This window comes from Tyto alba, unplaced genomic scaffold (assembly GCF_018691265.1).
Source record: "Tyto alba isolate M040663 unplaced genomic scaffold, T.alba_DEE_v4.0 Super-Scaffold_44, whole genome shotgun sequence".
In the NCBI taxonomy this organism is placed as follows: domain Eukaryota; kingdom Metazoa; phylum Chordata; class Aves; order Strigiformes; family Tytonidae; genus Tyto; species Tyto alba.
The window spans coordinates 4,396,689-4,423,504 of record NW_024881320.1 but is presented as its reverse complement, the minus strand read 5'-3'; the positions used below and the strand labels follow the sequence as shown (position 1 = coordinate 4,423,504).

General features: G+C 43.4%; 1 long non-coding RNA gene across 1 annotated transcript; it reads left to right on the top strand.

The window, feature by feature from the left end:
- The first annotated feature begins 16,452 nt into the window (after window positions 1-16,452).
- Window positions 16,453-26,604, top strand: LOC116965363. Its single transcript, XR_004409311.1, has 3 exons — window positions 16,453-16,657; window positions 16,964-17,038; window positions 26,539-26,604. It is a non-coding gene; the product is annotated as an uncharacterized LOC116965363 (long non-coding RNA).
- The last annotated feature ends 212 nt before the right edge of the window (window positions 26,605-26,816 follow it).

Sequence of the window (26,816 nt, the reverse complement as noted above, 5' to 3'; positions counted from 1 at the left end):
GCAGCAAGGCAGATCCCATAGACAGAATCAGGCGCAAACCCAAAAAAATCCTGGCTTTGGCCACGGAGAGACTGAGAGGTTGGATCCTCTAAAACAGAGGCTACTTTATGAGTAGTCAGAAACGGGGCCACACACAAACTGGGTATGTGAGGGTAGCAGGGCACTGCTTGCTTTCTTTTGCCGAGGGATCTCCAGGCAGGTCAGTCTGGGCCATACAAGCCCCTGCCCCAGCAAGAAGTAGATCACTCTACAATGACCCTCTCATCTGTACGCAACAGGTTTCATGTCAGCTGCCTCAGACTCCCCGCATCCCCCCATTGCAGGCAGTGATGGGCTCCAGATGAGTGTAAAACCAAAATGTTATTCAGGGCAGGAGTATAACCCTCCCCATGTTTCTCTTGCTCCCCTATTTGCCATTTCTGGCTGAATCTTCCACTCCTGCTAGATCTTCCCCTGGGAATTGATTGAAAAAGCCTTAATAGTTTAATCCAAATTGCCCTCCAGTTCCCTGGTGATGCAATTAATTGGAAGCAGGATTTTTACCTCTCTGTTCTGCTTGGAAGTATCCCCTGGCCATCAGGCTCACCTGCTATGAGATCTAAAAGTCACTCTGCAGGCAGCCAGTGCGCTGTATTAGCTTGACTTGCTAAGGGGATAATCAAGCAAGGCATGAGGTACTCCAGCGTGGCAGACCCATGCTCAGTCAGTCTCTCTCACAGTTGTGGGCTATTGCATTTTAGCATCAGGAGTTGTTTCCTCCAGCACTGAAGCTTGTAGTAGCAAACTTAAACATCTTTTCCCCACGGTAATCTTCAGTGGGAGAGACCTGTAGTGCCTCCCCATGACAGATTTTCTATTGAGAATTTCTATGAATCTATTTTCCTTACCACAGAATAAATCAAAATTAGAGATAGAAGACAGTCAGGCCGTTTCTGGAGAGAATGTGCTGAAATTCAGTGAATCCCATGTGAAAATATTATGCCTTATACAGACAAAGTAACTCTAAGGAGACAAAACTGGAGCTGACAAAATCCTGAGAGCTGGGTGAACGAGGCAGAATGGTGTGAGCCTGGGATGGAGTGGGAAACTGTGGCACAGTGTACCTCGGTTTACCAGTTTGACAGATGAGTAAGGGGAAGACAAAGACTGGCAGAGACCTTAGGGCTCTGATTCCTATTACCTGTCAGGATTAGTTGTGAACAGGATAGGGAGAGGTTTTAAGAACTTGGACCTGTTGCCATAAGGTATGACTGACAGTGTCCTGCCCACACAACCCATGGTGGTGAGAGCACACTGTGGCAGATACTTTGCAGGTGGACCCCGAGCCAAGGCTGAGTCCCAGTTTGGCTATTCTTCCTTACAAAAGGGAAGGCATGTTTTGGTTTTCCTGGACTGTCTGCAGCACACCTCTCTCCAGTCTGGGAGAGATGCCAGCCTCTTCCAATGCCTTTCCCCAGTGAGCTGAATACCTCTACTTCCTTCAACCTGTCTTGAGCTCTCAAAATAGCATCCTCAGGTATGACATGACATATCCTGTTGCCCTGCTATCTGCTTCAGACAGTCTCCTCTTTCTTTCTGCTTATCCCTGCTTCAATTTATACATAACCCTTGAGACTGGCATCCTTTGTCATATTAGAGATACCGCAGAGACCTGGGAACAAAAGGAGACAACTCTTGCTGAGAGCACTGGAGTCTGCTAGAGAGTGTGAATTCCCACAGCACTAGGATGCATCTTGGAGGGCTCCTAGGAACATCCTGGACTGGCTTAATTTCATTTAACTACCAAACCTGCCTCGGCTGTGGAGCACAGCACATCCGATAGCTGGGTTCTACCTGAGGTGGGAGACCCCATCCTTTTAGGCCCCCTGAAAATGGTGAATTTGTGCAGACTATGAGGCAGATGTGACCACAAACCTTCCTTCTCCGTTTAAGCGCCGACTCTTAGCAAAGCCAGCCTCCTGAGCATGAATGCATTTAGCCTATTGGAACGGTGCTTCCTTGGCTCCCAATTCCCCTCCAAGGCTCTGGCAGCCAGACGCCACCTCTGTTGCCAAGCTAAACCCTGCCATTCTGTATGATGGGACAGGCTGCTCAGCACACAGCCAGAGATGGGCCTGTTCTCACTCAGCTATTGAGCAACCCTGCAGACACACTAGTTATGCCAACCTCCATCCTACACAGCCTTCCATACAGGCTCATATTTCCTCTCTAGAACTACATCATCCTTTCATCCACACCCTCTCCCTATAAGAAGAGGCAAACCCATGTTTGCCCCATCCTTCCCTTCCAGAAAGCTATGTCGGGACTGCTTGTGCCCTATAGAGAAAGTTGAATGACCCCTTGAAGACACTGGGTAAGCAACCTGACCCAGCCCACTGTAGAGCTCATTTGGCTGGTTTGGCCTCTTGCAGACTCTCTAAAAGACATCTCCCCCTCCCTCCTTTGTGTTCCTGCCAAGTGAGCTCTGCTGTGCTGCGTCCCTGATCTTTTCTGACATTAATTACCCTTTCCTGGCTTGGACTGCCATGTTTGTGGCCAGGAAACCAAACTCACTTGTGCCTGAAATAAAAGCAAGCTCTGGAGTTAGGAGGGAAGAGAGGGCGTCTGCTTCCTTGGATGGCCAACTGGAATAAGCAGGTGTCTCTGAGCCCTTCCTACCCCAGAGAGAGCTCCTAGAAGCCTCTGCCCATTTCAGGCTAGGCTGGATCCAGCCAACTGCTGAGCACCTGCTATGCCTGCTGGAGTGGCTGAGAGTGAGGGTAAGTGGCCAGCTTTGAATCTGTGCCCAGCATCTTCAGAAATGCACCAAACAGACCCAGCACGAGCACAATTAGAAACAGCAGTAGGAGTAAACCCTGGAGACAGCCCATCTCCTTTCACACCTGACTTTTTAGGACACTAATTTCAAAAGTTTCTGCCTTCACTTGGGTGCTAGTGATATTCCATCCCCTGTCACCTCTGAACAGCCCTACCCCCAGCAAGTGATATTGCTTCCAGCAGGGAGGTATGGGGTCCCACCACCTCACATTATGCAGCCTATGGCAGTGTGACAATCCAAGGATGGATACTGCTCTAAAAACACTACTGAAGACTTTCCTGGCACCAGCCACATGCCCAATGCCACTCACTTTCCCAGAGTGACAGTGTTCCCATGCAGGCCAGAGCGCTTTGCTGGCAATGTTGGATGCTCTGAGCCTCTATTGAGGGAGTACAGTTTTGCTGCTGGGCTTTTGGAGGCTGACACCAGCCGAAATCAGGAGGAAGACTGTAAGTCAGAGAAGGGTAAACATAGACAAGGCATTGTTCCTGACACTCTTCTGACAGGGTCCTGAAGTTCCCATCACACCCAAAGGAAACCAGCAGCACTTGGAGAGTTTAACTGGCAACTCACCAGTTACAAAGTCATAATCCATATTAACTCCTATGCTATAAACAGAAAGGAAAATTCATACTTTCCTTGGAGAGAGCAGCGTTACTTAAAAGAAGCATCTGTGTGTGTTTGCCACATCTTTGAGCCCATATCCAATGTAAAGGGACCCACGAGGCAAAGTTATTTCTAAAATACAGCACCATCTAGTGCTGAATTGCAGCACCTCACGGCAGGCAGCCTGCATGTCCCCAGCTCGGTACCCCACAGCACTGGGGGTCCACTGCTCACTTTCCCTCCCCAGTGTAAGACTATCTGCCTTTTGGAGTCAGGTTTGATTTGATTCGTGTGTCAGATGGCAGTGTGTTGTCTGAGGGCTGCCTGAACAAGTCTCTTTGTGCCTCTGTGTCCTTGCAACGTTCCAGCAGCCTCTTGCATAATTCATGGAGAAATTCTGTCAAAACTTCATCCAAACCCCAAATCATATGTGAAATGCAGCTGGAAACCATCTTTACAGATTAGAGCCATTGCTAACATCCCTTCCCCCCGCTCCACCACACCTTGTATTCCTGCATGTTAAAGGCAGGCAAAACTTCCAGTTGTGCAGAAATCCTCGTGCTGAATGACACAAGTACAGCCAGTTATCTGAGCAGTGGCTGTATCCCTGTGCTCTGTAGAAGCATAGAGGGTGATGGACTACTGCTGAGGGTCCATGCGGGGTAAGAAAGATAGTATCAGCAGATTAAAGTTCCCAATTTAAAGCCTTGCGTTTGTAGTGGAAAAAAACTTCAGGTGGGTTGAAAACTGCTGATCTGAAGTATCTCTGAAACAGGGATTAAAAGTGCTGCAAACACCATTTACTAGCTGTAGAAATTGTTTGGCCAAGACAAGAGCTGGTTGATTATTATGGAGTTAATTACACCTATCTTCCTGCCACCCCATCATAAAAAGCAACCTGAAAATGCTTGGCTTTTGCCCATACACAAAATTCAAGATTTCAAATTAAAAACAAATTCTCTGCATGTTATATCCAGAATTCAGGTACTTGGTTAAGACAAATCAAAGCGACCTTACATTCCTTCCCCCTTCCAAACCCAAGCACTATGAGTCGAAACCCTTGAGTTGTAGGAGCATGGAAGGAGAAACTAGTAGGCCAGGAAATGCTTACAGTGGTGCTGTGTGATTGACTCTTGCTGTACAGGCAGGTATCCTCTTGCTTTTCCAGGGAGAAGGAATGTTGTATGAAGACAACACAGTCTGTCAGTAGCTTTGTCTGGTGTAACTATGGGTGGTATTTGGGATAGAAAATTTTTGTTCTGTGGGAACCAATACCACAATAGGGGATGATGCCTGAGAATAATGTTTCTTTCACAAGCAAGTGCATGATACCTGTTCCCACATCTTTTTGACCATTTAACCCAAAGGACAACATGTTGTTTCTTTGCACCAGGCTTTATTATTTTGCCTTTCCAAGAGGATGAGGCCAACATCAGCATGAAGGTGTGAGAATTTGGAAGCAGAACTGCTTACTGTGTGCAAAAGGGGATGGTTTCCTTGTGACACCAACAAAATCAGAATTAGAAAGTTTATAGTTTGGAACTAGCTCCAGTGGCAGTAAAAATTAAATTGTCCGTTTAGATTCTTTTATTTATTGAAACACAAAAGCCAAAAGTGTAGGAACTTGCTTTTCATGGCTGCAGCAAAGGCAGGATTGGTATGAACTAGTTCTTAGACACAGCTGCTCCTGAGACCCCAGGAGGTTCTCAGCTCAGATACCCAGGCCACAGTCACGAATGGTGCAGCCTTGTAAATCCAGCTGGCCAAAGCATTTTGCTACTCAGTCATCAAGAAACACATTTTGTAGGTGCTGTGGCACATGCATATCTCTTTGGTCTTACCCCCACATGTCAAATGAGCCTCTCTTGCTGATTTTTTGCACAAACAGGAGCTGCTGCCTCGCACTGGAGCAGACTGGACTCTAGTCTCTCATAAATGCAGTGTCTGCCCAGCAATATCCTGCCCTGAAGGAGAGAAGTTCCTAGGCCCTGCCAAGTATCAAACCCTGAGAACATGTCCCATGGAGACAAGGCCACACAGCAGCTTCCATGTGTGAGCACTCCCACTGAGTCCTTCCTACGGGCAGTCCGAATTCAGCTCTTCACACACAGAGAGTTGTGGTAAGCTAGCATTCAAATAATTGGTAAGGCCTACCTCTATGTACCTCCCCTTAGCACTGTCTTGGCCTTTCCTGGGTCATTGGTAGGATTGTTCCCTATATTTGCTCCTGGAGCTTTTATTTCTGCCTCTGCCAGCCTAATTATAAATGTCCTAGCTGAGAAGTGCTTTCCATTTCCTTCATTTGCTAGGCAACCAAATGTCCATACATTTCCATAGGGGTCTGTAAACATCCCATGGTACAGTTTCCTAATTAGAAAACAATGTCTGTAGTTGTGTTTACATTGCTATGCTTATTAGGAAGTAAAATGCTGGGTTGGTTTTGTGATATGTGCAACCTGAGATTGTACATTCGTGTGCTGTTAGGAGGAATTTTTAATTGGTTTTTAAGAAATGTATCTTGGGGGTTTCTTGGTTTCTGAATCAACACAGACAGAGGGTTTACAGCTAGCTATTGTATGAAATTACAGATCACATGTTCCTTGTGAACTTTCTCTAAGTTTATTCAACTCCAAAAATGCAAGTTGAGTTAATGAAGAAAAAATTGCATGGGTTCAGCAAGGAGCCACCTCTTTGGGAGGCATTACTTGTGATCAAGCAGTAAGTTTCAGGTCAGTTGGGCAGAGCTAATAACATGCATCATAAAGTCAATTAATATCTGTAAAAAGGGAAGTCAGAGGTTTCCCACATTTTTAGGAAGATTCATAGTATTCTAGAAGCATAAAGAGGGAACCCATGAGTTCATCAGTTCTGATCTTCCATATAATGCAGACCATAGTAATCAAAATCAATTCCAGATCAATGTCTTTTGAACTGAATATGTGTTTGAGAAAGGAGTCCAGTCTTGCTTCAGAGGTTGCCAGTAGTAAAGAGTTGATTGCTACCTTAGTAAATTGTTTCAGTTGTTAGAAATTCTCACTTTGCTGCTATTCTAAATTCTCACTTCAACCCCCAGCCACCAAATTTCATTATACCTTTTGTCTGCCAGAATGAAAAGCCTATGGTCAGTTTTGTTCCTCATACTGCAGCTTCAACAGAACGCAAGATCGCTCCGTAACAAGAAGAATAAATTACAGTATTGGATGCTTCTGCTTGAAAGCTATTTTGTAACCTTTCAATTCAACTCGTGGCTCTTGTCTGAACCTTTTCCAGTCTAACAACATACAGTGAATGGTGGACCCAGGCCCAGGCACTGTGTACTGCCAAATGCATCAGTACCAAATGCAAGGGTGGTGGAATCGCTTTTTGTTAGTGATAATGTTACACCACCGAATCACAGAAACGTCGATTGGAAGGACCATTTTTGGAGACATGCTCACCATCTGTTTCCTTACAGAGTAAGGCAAATCTTAACTCCTTTTCACAATCTGGACCACACTCCTTTCTGTATCAGCCACCTTCACGAATGGCTGAAGGCTGTAGCATGGAGGATCATCAGTACTACGGAGTCTCTAGGACCTCATTGTGTTAGTCACTAAGGGTGCAGACAGAGTGGCATGCCTCTCTGCCCAGCTGCAACAGAAGGAGCCCAGTTCAATGCTAACCCTTAAGCAAATAGTGCGCTGACCTCTCAGTTAATAGAGCGGCCCTTCTTGCTTGTTTTATTCCCGGCATTTGAACTGCAGCACATTCCAGTTGGGTAAAAAAACTTTGCTGTTTGGAGCATTCTGGAGTCAGGTGGTGAGCATACCAACATCCAGACAGGATACTGTGCTTCCTGTGAGAGTAAATACTGAAAGTCATGCAAAGCATCTTTCATTCTGGGTTGGCCACAACATCCAGTACAGCCGCTGGAAAGGAAGGGCCTTCACAGAGACAGAGAGATTATTCTCTTCTGGCTTAGAGACTACCTGGACTTCTAATCATATTTGAAAGCCTGTATTTTTAAAGGCTGGTCACTTTTTTGGCAGAATTTGCACTCGCAAACCCCCATCTGCTGGGAGCTTGCTGTCTCACTCAGGGATCTGCCGAGCAGGAACACAACCAGCGTGTGGATGCTCTGCACCTCTTAAGTTTGTATCTAAGACTACAGCATGGGATGACTGAAGGAGGTCTTGGACTTATTCCAAGTCTGTGTTCAAACATAAATTAAGAGAGAAATGTGCAACTTAGAAACAGTCCAGATTTGCCGTGAGTAATTGCACCTCTGGACAATCTCTCTTACGGGCTCTAAGCACAGTTACCACCAGGAGAGTGACACTGGGTCTGTCTTGGGATGGTTTTTTTTTAAAGAGGCAGTTTAGAATGTCATCAAGGGAATGTCTAAAAGTTTCAGCAAGCTTCATGCAGAGCTCCTTTGGGAGAAGGTCCCTGATATATTAAGTCATCTTATATATTAAGTCATCGATATATTAAGTGAGGACTAACCTGAAATCTAGATTCTTCCCCAAAACTGATATATGAAGTCATCTTATATATTAAGTCATCAATATATTAAGTCAGGACTAACCTGAAGAGCTAGATTCTTCCCCAAAGCTACATAGAAACCATTTTCTAGGCATTCAAGACACCTTCCCATGTGGTGTGGTTGTTGACATATGAATGGACTGGAATAGATGTCGATGGCGTCCTTATTGTTGCATTTTACAAGCTGCATCATTCACAGTCTCAAGTCCAGACTAAATTGCAGCCATGCCATGCAGTTTTCTGATGACTCCAGACAATCATAGTGAGGATGAGCACAGAAAAGCCATTTGGGATCACAGTAGCCATCAGATTCTGCAGCAGATGGTTCTCACCCTTCATCATAACATTCAGGTGTAGTAGTTTATGCTATTTGGGAGTCTCCCATTGGAGTGGGCTGGAAGGAAATCAAGCCCTGTCTAGGCATGTTTGAGCTGTGTTTCAACAAATCCTTTAATTTCCATAAACAAGTGCAGTTAGAAATCTGGCCCTTTACTCCTGTCTGCCTTTGTTCCCCATCTGTAACATAGAAATGGCAGCACAGCCTAGCTCACAGGCGTATCTGAGGAGAGAAATATCACCACCGTGCAGGAGTAGCTCAGTTAAAACAAGTCACAAGAGCAAATCAATCCCAGTATCCACAGCCAAGTCGCAACAGGATTTTTCAGTTACCTTATGGAAGGATCTTTTCAGTTTTCTGACAATCAGTAAAAAATGAGATTGTATTCTTAAAAAAGCTTGCCTTCCATACTGGTATCCACAAAGTTCATGGTGTTCAAACAGATTTTTCCAAGCTGGTCTAGTATATGTGTTTTCCTAATGGATAACTCAATATTTTTGTTTTTACTTGCAAAACTGTATTTACATCAAACTTTGTTTAGATTTTATAGACTCTAACACTATTTTTAGGGTTATGTTATTCCTTGAGGCTTAAAGCCAGTGGAGTCATTTTGGTAAGTCAGACTTTATGGCTGTTTTCATGAGATCAGATGTAACATCAGTCCAGGCTTTTGGAAGGAAATGGCTTTCAGGGCTGCCAGTTAATTTGTGAAAAGATACTGCAAGGATATTCATTCCCCATTGCGCACTTCTTCCCTAATAAAACTGCAGTGTGTTCTAATACTTTAATGTCTGGAGGGGTTTTAATATCTTTTCCCTCTTGTCTAGCAATGTTTTAGGTAAAGAACCAGATATCATACCTTTTTAATAGAAAAGACAATAGCTTAAAAACACTGTGATATTTTTTTGGAGTGTTTCCAGATGATCTGTTGGTCTGTACTTTGATGACTGGCTTTATTTATTGTCCATGCAGTATTTTTAAAGTATTTTTATTGCTTCTACAGCATAAGAAGAGATCTTTGGAGAAAATAATGGGGATGTTTTGAGGGTTGTGTCCTGCAATGTGCTCTGCCTACTGAGGTTTTCATCATAAATCCTGGTGATACAATTCCATTCCCTAGAAATGTTCTTTTGCAAATTCCAAAGTTTTCTAACAACATCAGCTTTCTTCAGTATCCCAATGAGAAGTGTATTAACGTGGTAGTTTCAGCATGGGAAGATGAGGTGCTGGAGGGAGGCTGATTTGCCCACAGTCTGCCAGGCATCAGTAATTGTAAAAAACCACAGATTTCCCTGAAGTCATTCCTCCAGGAAGAAGCCATCACAAATGGGTTGGTTCTAGCATCTTAGGTGCTGGGATTTTTCTTCTGCAGCATACTCTGTTTTCCAGGATCTTTCACCTTTTTTCCCCAGGCAGTAGACATGCAGGGATGCCCCCAACCTCCTCTACAATACACTTGTACTTTAGGAGATTTGGCATGCATCCCTATGAAACACCAACAGCAGTAGTACACCTCTGCTCCACCCTCTCCCCGATCTCTTATCTTGGTAAGCCCCTCACCTAACAGATCTGACCTTTCCTTGCAGGTTGTTTCATTCTTCAACTTTGCCCTAATGTTCTTTCTGTGGTGTCTAAGCTGAGCTGAAGATCTGGAGAGATTCATAGTCTTAAGTGAATAGCTGTGCCAGTAACAATTGTTACTGCCTGAGCTGGTTTTTGACATCTATTCCAAAAAGCAAAGCTGTTTTTCCTTTAGAATCTATCACATTACTCCAAATAGCCACATCCTTTCAAAATACACTCCTGTGCTGTTCGTACCCTCCTCTGGAAACCACTGTGTTCAACTGCTGTTTTTCATGGTCATATGCAATTATCCACTTCCTGATTTCTACTTCTTGCTCACAGCTGCTGTCCTTTTCCACATCAGGAAAATGACTAGCAGCTTCATACTGTATATACATTACCTGCAAGACAGCTATGGAACCGTACAGAGATAGGATAGCTGCTGTCCTGTCAGGAACATCTGCAGAGAACAATCGCTCCTCCTCCAAGGAGACCCATCTATATCTTTCTCGTGCAACAGATGACATGTTTAGTGATGTGGATCAAGGCTGAAGGGCTTCCAAGGTTATATTCCACCCTTTGCAAAAGGTACCCACAGGACATTGGATAAAGCATTGAACTTGCCTGTCACACTTCACCTTGTGAAATGCAAGGAGCACTTCTGCCTTTAGTCCTTTTGTTTCTAGGGACAGTAAACACTTCAGTGCAAGCACTCTGTGGAGAGGCACAGACAAGCCCCAGTTGTGTTTGGGATTGGTATTACACTAGCATTTATTGAAAACATAATTAGAAATGTGAGTCTTAAAAAGTCACAAAATACATCTGTGAACTCCATTCTTCTCCTGCTGAGGGACAAACCAAGAAATGTAATCACATATTTGGTAGAACCAGTAATAAATGCATGCTCAACAACTTCTGAATCTTACTTACTTGATACCATATTGAAAAGACATCCAACTTTTAAATATTGCAAAAACTCATGAACTGGAAGCTTTAAAGCTTTCTTATAAATTACAGAGCTATTATGACAAATTTATACTAATGTTTCTTTAGTGCTTCAAAAAACTACCTGTCCTGAAATGAAACATGTGAAATTAATCTATTCCAATTCCTTTTGCATTATTCTCTTTACAAGCTGGAAACCTAACTTATCTGTATCTGATCAAGTGCCAATAATGATAGTCTTTAAGCAAAAACTTACCCAAATTCCTGGCGTAGTTTAGTTTCAAGATAACCAAGTACAGATTTCCAGGGTGTTTCTGTAACTGATTTTCTATTTGGTGTATGTTTATAAGAGATTTCTGTCACATGAGAGAAGACAGGGTCATTCAGAGTTTGGCTTTTCATCTGAATCACTGGTGCTGGTATTTGCTTCCTGGTCATTTTCTTTCAGGTATGGGAAGATTATTGACAGTTTATTGACAAGGACCGAGAAGTGACAAGCATTATACCTGGATACAGGGATGTTCCCATGTCTTGGTTGTGATAGAGAGGGAGCATCTGGAATTAAACTGCATGTACTGTACATTAGATTGTGCATTACTGTATGTCAGTGTTATCTACTGCTATGTCTGGGTCTCTTGCCCCTTTGCACTTAAAGGATTTCCAGGCTCAACACCACAGAAAGACTCATGCATCAGCCCTGCTGGGAGGCACAGAGGTGACATATCCATGCCAAGGCCAGAAATGCAAATCCAGATCAGTCTGGAACTCTTATGATTTCTGTCTGCATTACTGCATTGGAGCAGCTTCCAGCAATGTGAATCACAGTTCAAAACCATCCTCTACAAATGCAGATCAAAAAGATTGTTATTGCCCCCCAAACCCCCTTTCACTCCATGTGCAGCGTGATGGAGGTTGGTGCATACCAGGTAGTCTGGGAGAGAGAGATATCATGTCCAGTGAGGAAATCTTACGGGCCATGCAGCTTTGTGATACCACAGCTGTACAAGGATTTTGCGGTGCCATTCAGCCCTTCTCCCAGTGGCCTGGATTCAGCAGTTTGGCTGGGTGCTGTATACTACATGTCTTTGAGTGAGTGATTCACAAACTCCTTGAAGTCTCCAGCTAATCCAGCAGGAGCACAGCTGTTTATACTTTTATCTTGCTGTTTTCTTTTTCTTCGGGGTCAATCTTAAAATGAAACTTGCCTTAAGAAGCAGAGAGTAATGTGGGAGCCTTTCTGGTTCTGCACTTACTGGAATAGGTACAATCATTCGTATTTTGCCCCAAACTCAGTGAAATAACTGAGCATTTTCTAGACAGCTGCCGTGTCTAATCACACTTATTTGTGTTTAAATTTTGACGTATGGTTCCCATTTCTGGGACGCCTTCATGCCATCTAATGGACACAACATTATTTCAAAATTGTGGACACAGGCAGAAATACTGCTTGACATTAGACTGATTCTGAAACAAGGTAACCTTATTTAGAGTTAATTATGACCCCTTGATGGGAGCTGGCATAAGAAGCCCTAAGAATATTTACAAAATTGGGATGTTAGTCCAAGGAACATTTATTGGTCTTGAAATAAGCCCACATCTTTTTTCTTTTTTCTTTTTTTGTTCAGTTTGAGAGGAACAAGTATAATTGAATTGGCAAAGCATTCTCTCTGACATTGATTTGTACAACTTTACCTTACCTTTTAGAAAAAGTCTCACATGTTATTGATTTGAAAATTCATTGTGAATGTTTTAAGATCTGGTTTCTGTCTGCTCTGGGAAAGAGAAAGAACAACATGCAAAATAGTACAGTGTAAAGTACAGGTCAGGAGCAGAACACAACATGTGATGTTTTTCTGCTTTTAAACCCAATGTTTGGCTGTATGTATTCCCAGAGTTTGTTGTTCCTGTTGACTTATTTCTCTCTGCAACTATGACAGTTATGACAGGGGCACAAGCTACCTCTAGACTAATTTATGTGTGTGCCCGTGCCCACACAGAGCTCCAGTCTTCAGATGTCAGACAACTCTCTTAAGGGAGGAAAAATCACTAGTCATCTTTGGAAAATATTCTCTTACTTTTGGTTTTAATTAGTGGTGCTCAATTGCACGAAGGCATTATCATTGTATCAACAGAAAAAACCCCACTGACTCTTGAGGTCCAGAGTATCACCTTGCAGCAGAGGAAACCACATCTATATGGCAGTGATCTTTCCCCAGAGACTGAGAATACTCAGCTGCTAGAGATGGGTTTACACTTTGTCTCTCTTGAGTATTTGTTGTCTGTGATGCCTTATTTCCCCTCTATTTTTTTTCCCAAGCAATGTTAAACAGCATGGGACTGGACATGGAGCTGATATGTACATTGGATAGATACAGGCATTAGGATATGGCTTGCCTGAGTGCCATTCAGTAATTCCTGAATTTGAATCATTCATTTTATAAAATAACACCTCCCTATGAAGCGAATCACTTGTGACTCTACCCTTGCAATTGGGATCTCAGGATGGACCAACTCAGAGACTCTGCGGCCTACTCCAGCCTTCCTAAGTAACAGAGCCTAGTCTCATGTTCTCATTACCTCCCTATTCATTATGTTTGTGTTATTTCACAGCTATATTATCTCGTGGTGGCAATCAAGGGACAAGGCAATTGGAAATGAGTCTTTGTGCATTGGAGAGGTATGACATTATGAGATAATTTCTTCAGTACAGAGCAAGAATTGATCAGCACATGTGAAGTTGAAGGGGACACCTGGGCTCAGAGAAACCCCTTCAGGCTATAAGTGTATAAATGCAATGCCATGCAGTCTCCAGGCCTCTCAGGGCCCATATTTTATGGTGTTTTATACATACATCCCAAGTTTATTCTCATTCTGGAAAGCTGCCCCAGGAATGTCTACAATCTGTCATGTAGCACGTTACAGTCGTGTTGTATAAAGCATCCTTCAGCCAGCAAATCTCACCCCATTCCTGTACAAAGACTCCTCTCTGTAGCTGCAGGCTCAGATGGGGCATAGTCTCCCACAGTGCAAATGTTTGCTCACCCTGTGTCTTCATCCCAGCAAGAGCAGCACATAGGCAGGTTCTGCAGGTTTAGACTGTGGGTCTGTGGACCCCATCTGCATCACCTGCAGCATCCTTTGTGGTGGAGGAAAGTCCCAGCAGATGGAGAACTCATCACAGTCCTTTGTGGAGATCCTTTCCTCTGCTCCTTAGGCTTACTTCGGAAATAGGTGACCTGGAGATCTAGTAGCCAATACTCAAAGCTGAGATGAAACCAGGTGACATTTCCTAGGTGACCCTTTGCAAAGAGGAACTGGTGCCCTGACCTGCCTCCTGTGGCAATGTCCATAAGAAGTACAGTGGAAAACCACAGAACATGGTCTGAGAACAGAAGAAAATTGAGCAATATAGCCTCCCTAATTCACACATCTATCCAGATGCCCAGAAGCTAACCTAAGTCCAAAGGGCTGCAGAGTTTTTTTAAGCTGAACAGTTCTTCTCATTAGGGACCAAGGTAGTTAATTGCCTCAGCAAAGAATGACATGTACTGCACCACACTGCTTGCAGAAGTTGCTGATGCCCAGAAGTAAAGATAATACTACATTCCCTCTATTCTCCAGCCTCTCCCCTGAGAATTCACATCAGTAACAACCCATTAGATCTCAATACTGTTTCCAAGAAATGTGTCTAAAACAGCATTTCTTTGGAGGTAACAAAAATAAATGGGACTCAAAAGAAAAGCAATTTACCTAGGAAACTCTGAGAGCTCCAAACATCAGCATATCTCAGCTTTCTTGGGATTTTTTATTTTTATTCTGCATTTTCTAAATGGCATGGATTCAGTCCCTGTAGATGGGCCGTGACGGTGCACATCTGGTTTTAAGGTTAAGGAAATAGCTGACTGAATCGATACACTCAGCACAGCTGACTGGAGTAAATAAAAGAGGATTTGAAGGAAGCCTTTTTTCCCCTAGGTGGATGGATCCACCTTCAGTGCTGTTGCAATTGCCCTGGAGGCAGTGGATTGACATGAGGTGGGGAAGAGCGGTCAGTGTATTTCTTCATAAACTGAGGTTGCTTGTTCTCTGTCCATCATAACTGTGGTTTTGTGAGAACATAGCTCTTAAAAAGCAGCAACCATTTGCCTCTTTGACTCTGTCAGTAACAGAGAAAGCTGTCAGGCTGGGCCCTCTGCAGAAAAGCGGGACTGACCCACTGGGTAAATTGTTTCTGTCATGGCACTCCACAATCACACCTAATGATTCTGCATGGAGCAGTTGTCAAACATGAGCTTCTTTGTTCTCACAAACCCACAGGAAAGAATGGGGGAAATGGTAGGAGAAAGCTGTGTGTCCAAGAGTGTGGCAGTGGGAGGCACTGGGGGTTCAAACCTGGCAGCAAATCCTGCCTCAATGTAAATGAACTGCAAAACTCCTGTGGAACCCTGGGGTTTGGGAGGTCACAGGCTCATGTTTCTCTGCTGAAACATTTTAGGCACAGTTCAACTGTACAAATTCTCTGTGGGGACATGTGAAAAAAAAGTCCCAATCACCTCTTGCAGTGATAGGGCAGCCAGAGAGTGGCACCCGAAGAGTTTGTGGGAATGCACGATGGACCCGACCTGTCAGGATGATCCCCTGGGTGGGCAAAAGGCTACAAGTGCCAGTCTACTGCTCTGTGTGTTTGCCACATGTGTATGAGATTCCCACAGAGCAACTGGTTAGCCGTAACCATTCCAGCAATTTCTCTTTAAGCTGATAATTGAAGGTAAGACAGAGACCTTTAAAAAATACCTCAGTTTTATTTGTTGTCTTTGTTCTTCTTGTTCAGATCATACAGAGTCTTTTAGGCCTCTGTTTTCTTTCAAAGCCTGTATCTATCACAGCTGTGAAGTTACTGTCCTAGGAGTGGTTTTTCCCAGGCAGTGGGAAAGTTTTTTTCTTAGGCACCTCATTGTCACTTCATATTCTTGGGTACTACTTAAGAGCAGGATCTGTTAGCTTTATCGCAAATCCCTTTATTACATGGCAGGATGGTAGGTCTATCCCACTAAAACATTTCAGGAACGGCCTGCAAACATAAATGCTGGTGCAAGGTTTGCTCTGAGCCATCTCTGGGGCTGTTGCTCTCACTGCTGCAGCCTAGATCACTTCCTACAAATGCAACCTACACCTTAAGTTTTATCCTCTGTCCTTGCTGCAGCCAGGTCACTGTCTCAGTATAAAACCTGAGCAAAAACAAGGTAGGTGGATTTTTTTCTACTGCCTCGGAACTGCTGCTGCTCTGTGACCCTAAACCAGCACAGCTGGGCCTCATTTAGCTAATTTGACCTCTCCAGAGAGGCCTCTTGAACAATCTCTTGGGTAATTCTGGTGCAAAGCTGTAGATTCTCTCCACACCAAGGGAGGCCAGGGGCTTCATTGTGTATAATTACACTCCACTTACAAAGAGCACATGAAGAAATACAGATACAACTTGGTTTGGACGTGTGGTGGTGTCTCCAGTTTCTGCCACAAAGAGCTTTTGGCTTACCCTTGGTTTCAAACCTGTGTCACCTGAAGCCCCCAGGCAGCATCCCAGCAAGGCTTTACCTGCCTGCTGCAGCAGCTGTGCTCCCCCCGCCCCGAGGGCTCATGTCCTGCAGGTGTGAAGCAAAGGTGTCGGTGGGAGCTGGGTTCCTGCATGGAAGGTACTTGGTTGTGTGTTGTTTGTTTAAAAACTTGGGTTTGAAGGGGAGTCTCTTCTTAGGTATTGCTTTTAAGGCCTGTGTTTAATAGCCAGAGTGCTTCTGAATGTTTAGAGGGTGACAGAGACTATCTGGAGGCCCAGCAGAAGAGGAGCAGATGCCCAACGGCTGGCTCTGGTAAGAGTCCCACTGAAACCTGTATTTCTTGGTACTAATTAGGTGGGGCTGCCTTTTTTCAGCTCCACCAGCCCTAAAGACTGGACTTAACCAGATTCCCTCTCTGTGCTGTGAGAGGAGCAAATCATGTTATTAAACTGCATTTAAAACTCCAGAAATAATAGACCTAACAATTTAAAAAATGACCCTCAGCAATGGGTTGCTGGTCCTTCTGAAGGATTGTATGCAAGTGTGAGGTTTGTGTGTTGTCTGAAAAAACGTAAGACTGCAATTATATCATTTAGTAATGATTTTTTTCTCCCCTAGAATATACTCTTCTTTGGGAAGAGACATGGAGGAAATGTCTGACAGATTTGCATGACAGAGAGCGGTGCTTGCTTGGTAAGTGAATTTAGCAAACAAAGAGTGATGGGTGTTCTCATTGTTGCCCGTTAGTCTCTATTAACAGTGAAGGTTAATCTCTATTTGCTTTCTATGGCCTGTTTGCTACTGAGTTTTCTCTCTGCATTTCTGCTCGGAGCATTTGGCCCAGCATTAAGAGAATGTATCTGCTATTAATGGAAATTGTGTTTCTGAGTGACTACCAAGGAGAGACAAGGAAGGAGTTTTCCAGACTGCTAGTATTTCAGCGCGTGATCTGGACCAAAACAGGCTGCCTCTCTGCACTTCGATTGATTACTCTTGAATAAAGTGGACTCTTAATGCTTGCCCACAGGGGTGTTAAAAAATGTAGAAAGTATTTGTAAATTAAAATGCTTGAATGAAAGGCTCTGGTATGTGTAATCGTAGAGTATCATGTTAAGTAGGAAGGCAAACTGTCAGGGGAGTTCCTGGCGTTACATGGAGCCTAGCTTGTCTCACTTAAATAGATTTAATAAGGTCTGCTGGAATTGAAGAAAGGTTGCATTTAAACATATTTATTTGAATTTACATAAGCATACATCAAAGAAAAAATAATCCCGGCTCTTGGTTACTTCAGTCTAGTTTTTGATAGTTAATACTTCATCCTTTCCATCATATCATAAAGTTTCTTTTCATGGTCTCAGAAGAACATAAGGATTGAGTGAAAGGAGCTGAGCTTGTTGCTCTGTGGGACTGTCTGCAGGTTCAAGGTAGAGCTCTGTGTTTCACTGTTTTTTCCATGCTTGTGTTATGTCTGACAGTCCAGTAGCCTTAGAAAGACAAATGACAAAGCCTAACAGAACAGTGATACCTTATTTGGCCTTACCTTTCAGAACTAAAAACTGACCTTGATAAAGGTAGAGGAAACTGCCACTTTGGGAATAGGTAATCATTCAGTGGTCAGTGCAGGGCTAAATAACCCTCTTGCCCCTTTGAGCTGAGTTTTATGCTCTTGGTATGAATGAGAGCAGAAGATGAGTGCTACGTACTCAAGGAGCTGGGAGTTATTAATGAGCAGGAGATGACATGGGCTTCCTCGTGTCCAAGGGAAGCTGGGCGCCAAAATGACTCTGGAGCACAGGTATCTGTATGATCACCATCCCCAGCAGCAGGAGGTTCAGGCCAGCAGCCCTGTCCTGGTTGAGCTTCCACTGTGGTATGTAGCTACGACTTGCATGTTGGCCTGCCTTAATTGGGGCATTTCCATTGGAAAGGAACTTGCGGATCTCTTTGTCTTGCTGGGAAATGACTGGACACCAATAATTCAATCTTCCTGTGTCTCAGTTTCCCAGCTAATAAAATGGGGCTTCTCATCCTGCTCCCCTCTACTTACACAAAGCTTTATTCCTCCTGACAGTGAGCATTATGTTCTAAGAACCAGCCCTTAGCAAAGCCAACTTGTACATCTTGGGTGACTTGGTCTCATCTGAAAAGCCAAGAAGAGGCCTTGGCAATTGCAATCGGAACTTAAAGGGCAGTCTGTGGTCAGAAACAAGAGCGTGTTTTGTTAATACAAGCTACAGCCAACACTGCCAGCTGTTTCCACACTTTAGCAAGTGTTTCCTACTCAAATAGAGAAAATGGTTGATGGGAACTGAACCAGATACAGCCATTCTAGCTAATAGTGAAGAGTTACACCCATAAAGAAGTTGAAAAAGACGCTAGATGTCTCCAATGTAGTAAGTACCAAACTGCCAGATGTTTGGGATCCTTTAAGTCATCTAACAGGCCTTTCAAGGCGATGTTACTCTTGAGTATCATGGCTCACCTGAAAAAGCATTAAAGTGAACTAATTTTAGCTTTGAATTATGAGATTTTTCTCCAACAGAAGGTGTCCCTGAGGACATGAGAGTAGACTTTTATTTCCAAAACGTTGCCTTTGTATATTTTTAACGGATCATCTGGATGAAGTTCTAATGGCTGGTTAAGACTGTCTGATTTATAGCAACAGCTGTTCACCTTTTGTAGATGGGGAGATTCTTGGAGATACAAAACACATTTATGAACTTGATATTCCACACCAAGGGTCAGGTTTTCTTGCCTCATTTTTACACAGGTGTAAATCCAGATCGGTTCCTGTGAAGTCAGTGAAATTGCTCTGTGAAAGGCACAGAAATCAGAGTTGCAGGAAATGGCAGATCAGTTATTTCTTTCTCCAGTAGACTCAATTTTAGAACCCACAGCAATTGGAAGTGATTAGGATTGAGAAATGTACCTAAGTAGTGACAGGGTGTTCCTGCTGAGTGATGGAGAAAAATGCTGATTCTTGCACAATGCCTGGGGAGCCATTTCTTCATATGGCTATAAAAGATGGCAATCAGAGAGCCCAAACTTATGAAGTAGAAAAATGAAAGAATTATGAGAGGGGAGATACATTGGGTGTCCTATTGTAACTCTTTAATATTTTAATCCCTGTATTTCAAAAGGTAGGGTTCCTACTGCTGAAACTTCCTGCAAAAATGTCTTTAATTTTCACTGTTGAAGTCTGGAAAAATAGTTCACCACTCTAGGTTTAAAAAAAATAATAATAATTTAAAAAATGCTTTCAGACAGTTGTATCAGCATTTTTTTCCTCTTCAGATCTTTTTATTATTTTATTTACATTTCGGGAAAAAAAAAAAAAAGCTTCAGAATTCTCCATGACATTTTCTTGTTTGGGTTGAGCAGACACTTTTTTTGTTTTAAAAATAATAAATATTTTACAAAAAGAAAAGAAGTTCAGTGCCTCCAGATCCTACACAAGCTCCAGCCCCAGCTTATCTTTGTGGACTTGCTTTCTTAAAACAAAGTATTGCTGGAGCAGTAGTATCCAAGTGAACAATTAAGGCCATATAACTTTATTATTACCAAATCTGTATTTCACACATTCACACTGTCTTCCCTTCCAGCTACTCAATCCACCTCTATGTTTTCCATAAAATACTCTTAGAGCTGAGCTGTTGATGCCAGCTCCGATCTAAAACACTGTGGTGATTAAGTGTCCTCCATATTCCACTAAATGGAATAAATAACATTATTCAGTATGCAATTGTCTGGCTTACTGCACTGAGTTTAATATTTAATATGATGTAATGGAGCTTTATTTCCAGCTACTGGATGCCTTCCCTTAATTTGCCTCTTCAGTCATCAGGATGCAATAGCTTTGCTTAAACTAATGTTCCACCTGAAGTGCAGAGAGGAAATTCCCCACTAAAACTGAGGCAGAGATTAGACATGAGCAACTGCTTTGGGTTCCCAGAGTAGGCTCACGGTGCTCCAGACCATGGTAGGAGTACAGATGTGGACCATGCTGATGTCATGTCATAACCGTGGTAACTCAGGCTTGTTCCTGAGTGCATGTAAAGTTTTGTGGCTCATTCAGCTTATGGTGGCCCCATGGTCCTGAGTTTCTTGAGAAACAAGGACAGAAGGAGCTTGAACTCCACTAACATTAATGTAAACTCCCAGAGGATCTGCTAGAGGAAATGCTGTTGCCTTGGATGGATATTTGCTTGGCACAGTTATAATGTGTAATCGAAAAGTGGAGTTAAATCAGAGACCTGGGATTCCTCCCAAATGAAAATCAATGGGATGAATTCACCCTGGTATCTTCTAAGCAGCCTGGATACAGAGAAAATTGTTCAGAGCTGGCTACTGCATGCCAAAACCTGCAGCTTTATTAATGTAAAATATTCCAGTGTGAGAAAAGGCAATTCAGGGTTATTCTCTGCTTTGTCTGGTTTAGATCTTAAACTCCTGAGGACAGGGACTGCCTTACAGTGCCTGATGCTGGGGCCTTAATTTTGATCCAACCCATTCAGTGCAGTGATAATGAAATGAGCTCCTTGCAGTAGTTTTGTCTTGTTCTGTAGGCCTGGGAAATAGGCAATCCTCTTGTATAAGCTTTCAGAGTTTTGGCTCACAAAGCACCTGATGATGGAGTTTTATAGCAAATTTTACTGCTGGTGAGTTTCTGTTAGCAGAGAACTAATCTGAATGCATGTATATGTGGAAAACACAGTTTACATCACCTGGCAAAATTATACTATAATTTCTCATCCAATTCAGGGATAGAAACAGGATGATTTGTATGATCTCCCTGGCCAATCAGAAGCATTTAATTGGAAAGGTTAAAAATTCCATCTAAAATGAGTGTGAAGCGTTTTTAAAAATGCCAAGAAGTTATTTTCAGAGTTGACCTGGATTTGCACAGAACTGGTAATGCAAAGGCAAAAAACAGCTGGAGGTGTAAGTGGGAAGAGAACAGAGAAGGCTTCTCAAGGGGATTTTTTTTCTTGAAAACAGATGAGATACTGTTGTTTCAGATATCTGATGAACAAAGAAGGAAAGCATGAACCTGGGAGCTGGCAAGACAGCCAAGTGAAGTGTCTGCCAGCATTAGAATGATCCAAACCTCTGGGCCTACGGCAGAAAAGGATTTTACCACTGGTTATCCAGGGACCAGGCTGTGATGGGTGAACTCTCATGTGTCAAAACACACCTGAACTGCTTTTCTCTGTTGGATACCCATATCTTTGCCCTCGATGCAAATTTGTTCTTAACGTGGCTCCACTGGAGCTTTAGTCTTTGACAAGGGTATTTTAAATGTCCTAGGTAAGGTTCTTCATGCAGAGAAAGGAAATTTGAGATATGTAGTTCTTCCATATTGCCTCATATTTGTCACAGAAGATATTAGAAAGCTGGCAGTTTGGCAGCAGGAGGCTGATCAAACCTGAACTCGTAAGAAAATCGGTAGCTCCAGTAGGATTGTTTATGGAGGATTCCTGATCAGAATATATAAGGCTACTTCAGTCTAGCCCTTGATTGTAATTCAGATAGACAGGGAAGTTGCAAAACTTAAGTGCCGCTTCCTTGAAAGGTCTTTTTCCTTTCTGCCTTAGGAGATCATACAACATCTTGCCCTGGGCTTACAAACTATTGGGTTACACAGATGCTTGCACTGGATGTGTTAGGAGATGGTGTTGGCTTTTTCCTTTTTGCAATCATAACAAAATGTATGTTCACAGCCGCATCTTTTCCATAAAGTGAAATAGTTCTTGGAAAACTTACGTTTCTAGTTGTGCCAGAGACTCTGTTTTCTGTTGCTGTGTTGCAGTACATCTTAACAGCATCATTCTCTCAGAAGTAGCTTTGTGTTACTGGTCTCTAAAACTCCAAGAAAACCTACTCTGCAGCCAGCACTAAGGTGTACAAAAATCCATCAGGGTTTCAATCCAAGGTGTACCTGGGAAGTGTGAGCGTGATGCAGCATTCCTTGTGCATGGTCTGTTTCTTGTAATAGTTACATTGGAGTCTGGAAAAAATAGCATCCATCATTACTGCCATCTTTCTTCTACTCTTCTCATGTGCCCCTCTCCACTGCTCTCTGCATTTATAGCCCCAAATTCAGCCAGGGCCAGAATTGTTCCAGAAGTACAGTGTGTTCGTGTATTGCCTTGCATGCGAGATGGTAGAACGTTGCCACTATTTGACCAAGTTTCGAGAGCTTTTCACCAAGTTCTGGCTGGTCACTGTGGCAAGGTCAAAGCACTGGTAGAGACAAACTTGAAGATGTCCTGTGCTGCTTCTCAGTGAGTATGGTTGATTGTCTTCAAAGCATCAGCACTTCCTGCAGAATGGAAACAAGGTTTTTCATAGGAAGCATCCAAATGCCTTTGCATTTTGGCCTTTGTGTAACTTTTTTCAGTCTTCCAGCTGAAAAACAGAAAGCTTCTCAGGCTTGAGTATGTGTATCTGTTGGTACTTCACAATTGCTGAGGGCTAAAAAGTGCAAGAAAGTCATGAGATGTGTGTTAGGAGGTGGTAGTAGTAGATGAACATGCAGCAGCCTGTTGCTTTGAGCCCTTCTCTCCTGTTCTCCAAAAGAAGCTTGATGGCAATGTTGTTTTCCCAGCCACAAATGAAAAAATGCACTGCTTCATGCTGCCTGAACTTTATACTAACTTTACTGTAGTTGGACAGGTTAATTCATCTTGGCCTTGGCTTTTTTTAATGCTGCTTGGTATATATTCTTTTCAGAGAAAAAACAACCTGTTTTTCCAATCTGATGCAATGTTTACATTTAAAAGAGGGGAACATTGTATGAAGTCCAGATCATGTTCTGAATTGCCTCCCTGTATTGGGATGCCAGTTTTGCCATGTACCAATCAGCTCATGTCTTTTATAGGTGCAGAAACTATGTGAAAATCCCCGGAGTAGCAATTTGGTGAGAGCTCTTCTACCATTATGTTGCATTATAAGGCATTTGAACACTGCTTTTGTCAGCAGTGACAGTAATCTCCACTGAAAGCTGAGCAAGGGAAAATGCCAGGCCAGCTGGACAGAAGGAACTTTTTGTACCTGCTAGGTTAAACGGGAGGGAGGGAAGCACTGGGATGAAATGGAACTGAGGTTGTGCTTTAAAGGCTTTCTCACATAATACAGCTTTCAGGTTTACTTGAAGGGCAGGACACTGCACCACTAGGGTTGCTCCTAGTACATTCTGGCTTGGTCCTTTTGAAGGACAGCAAGAGCAAATTACTTTGGGTCCCTCTTGGAGCATCTCTAGGATGTGTGGGGCTCTTTAACTCCATAGAAGCAGCTTTTTTGAAGTTTGCTGCTTAACAGTCTGTGCATGTGACAAGGCAATTACATTGGCCCATGGCACTACTGGGTTCCTAGGCCATCTTATAAGCCACAGGAATGAAAAGCTCTGTGCCACGCAGGTCACTGGAGTCCAGTTGGTTGTGTTAGCTACCTATCTCAAATAACAGCAAGAACAGATGACATTCCAGTGGAAACTTCTTTACAAGGAAATACTTCAGATTCCAGATGTTCAGGATTTTTCTGCATATTTGTAAAGTTAAAATGTCCCTTTAGGACTTGGTCAGCATAGTTATCAGTACTAGGTTTTTGCTTTTAAACCATATTTAATTTTTTGTGAATGCTGTGTGACTTGTGTGCTAGTTGGTCATTCTCTACACTAGAGCTCAGAAGCCCTTGCTAGTGACAAGAGAAACTGAAATTGCAGCAAGTCAATCTCACAATGCATTCGTAGCAGGTTAAGTGATGTGTGTAGTACTTTTAACCAAGTAACAGAGCCAGTACTTCTCTTCCCACAGCCCTCCATTTGGATCATAGCTTATAACAGTGAAAAAGTTGACTGTTTTGTCCCTGAGCTGGCTGGGAAAAGGGTTGGTGTGTATGCTTGCTAATTAGGAAAAGGTGTTTTATGTGGCTTCCTGTACTTGCTGTCCTTATTACACGGATTATTCCTCTCTAGGTTTGGGAACATGCTCTGAGCAATGAGTCATAACACACATGAGACTTCCCTGGGGAGTCAGATGCAGCCAGCCTTATCCAGAGCATCAGCTGTGCCTTTCTTCTCTTTCCACAGACAAAGCAAAGGCCCAAGGGAGCATCCTGCCTCCTGCAAGAAAGGAGCTTTTCCTTTTAAGAACAGCTACCTAAAGACATATCTGGGTTTTGATCTATTTGGATGAGAAAATCTCATTTCTTTCCACAGACTCTGCCCCACTTCTGCCTTAAAACCATCACTGGCACTCCACAGCATGGCCTAAAGCTTTACTGCCCGTATCAGGAAATAACGCTCTGTTTCCTTTGCATGTCTAAGGTACCAACATCCAACTTCTACATTTGATTGCTTTTGTAGATGCTGTGAATCTGGCCTGGTGGTCTTTCAAGTGGTGCTGAGTCTGAGGGGCTGGAGAAATTTGATCAGCATCAGAACTCAGATAACTTTTCTCTTGGTTTAGCATATTTTGCAGTGTACAGCAGCCAGACGTGATTTATCTTTGCACACAGACCCAGACTATTAGCACAAACATATCAGTAAGTTCCATTCCTTGCACAGCGTTTCAAAAGTGTCCTTAATGCTACAGTAAATTACCCCTGTGTGTGTCCAGAAGGGGATGGTTCAGGCCTCATCACATGTTCAGCCCTTGTCTTTGCTCATTTGTGCTGGCTTCTTTATGTGTTAATGGGGTAGTTAAGCTGCCCAGTTCCTGCTCCCCCAGTGCCCTTCTTTGGAGCTGTGGGGGGCAGTAGGATCAGGAGAGACCAGTTCCTTTGGCAGGGAGCCTGCCTGGAGTGCAAAATGAACAGCCCACAACCCTCTGACCAGCAGTGCTGTATTCAGGAAGACTTCTCTCTCCACAGGCCTGGTCTACTCTCTTTATCCACCCTCTGATATGATCCTATATCCAGGTACTTAAGAAGACGAAGAAAGAAACAAAACTGAAAGCTGCTATTTTTAAACTCTGCCTTTGGCTCTCTTTGCAGCCCTCTGCTTTTCTCCCTGTGATTCAAACAGTGCTCTTTTGAGAACTAGGCACCAGGGCCCTGCGGTTTCCTGGTACTTGGAACATAAAATCTCCTAGTTCTTCTCTCGCAGCAAGCTTCAGAGGCTGGGGAGTGATTGATATTTTCTATCGCTTCATTAATAGTCACGGCACAGTAGTTTCCTAATCTGTTTTTGCACTGCTTTTTATTTTGAATAATTTGTCTTCCAAATTTTCTCAGCCCTCCATGTCACACAAAGCGAACGCTGTTTGCTCCCCTCTTGCCTTTTAACCAGTGGCTTGAGACCTTCAGGAGCTGGTGAGGCAGAGCTGTCTGAGAGCTGGGAAGCTGGGAGACCTGCCTCAATGAGCTTCCTCATGTTTGTTTTAACATACTTGGCAAATACACTGAGAGTATGTCCCAGAGTGATCTATTGCTGGGATAAATTGGGGATAACTACCACAAGGGAGAGTCTCCTCCTATTTCTGTGCGGGCTGATACTGGCACCCATGGGGTAAGTGTTGCAATCCTGTCTGCAAGGGCAGAAGACAAAAGATAAGCCATGCCCCAGACAACCTGCAGTCTGTGCAGGCAAAGGGGGAGAGAAGCGAAGGCAGAAGGTAAATTTCTGGTGGTAAATGAGGTGCTCGGGGAACAGGAACTAAGCAAATCCCTGGCAGAGAAACAGGGCCAGAGAAAACCTGTGATGGTTTCTGCTGACCATGCCCTTCCCCACCACATCTTCAGGGATAGACCTATCCCAGATAAAGGCAGAAAATTCAGTGGGACCCATTTGCCAAGATGGGGGCAGGGGGGGAAATGGGGACAAGGGCTAGCTGTTGTGAGCCAACTCCTCGCTACTGCACTGTTCAAGCTACATCTCCTCATTGCCTTGTAAACACCTGGAACCTTTACCTGTAAATGATCTGGCTTTCCCAGGTTAAACAACTCGCTGTGCAGCTGGGACTCTCTGGCATGTCTGCAATAATCCTGAACTCACTGTAAATTGCTTTTTCATTCAACCCAACTTGGAAAAAGGCAGACAGGCTGTAGTCTAAACAGCCCAAGAGTCTGTATTTGCTTTGTTCCTTACGTGTTCCAGCATACTCTGCTCCCCTGTGATTTAAAACAATGTGTCTTTGTGCTTATCTTCTGGGTTTGGCAAGGCAGTTTTTACCTCTTAGTTTTTGTCTCAACAGGAGAAATTGCTGTCTAACTGATCCTTTGTGGACTTCCGACCAAAACCATCCAGTGCAACATATGGTAAGTCATTCACAGTTTTATAAACTCAGACCCTCAACTATAGCTATTTATGGGTGGAAACTGGCATATCAATAGTTTCTTTTTTGTTACAAGCGTAATGAATTCTGGCCTATGTTATTATGACATCTCCGTTTGGGTTTCTCCAGCCCTTCATTAGACTGTAATGCTTTTGACTTTACATTTGTTGCTTCTGGTGCCTGTCATAGCAGCTTAG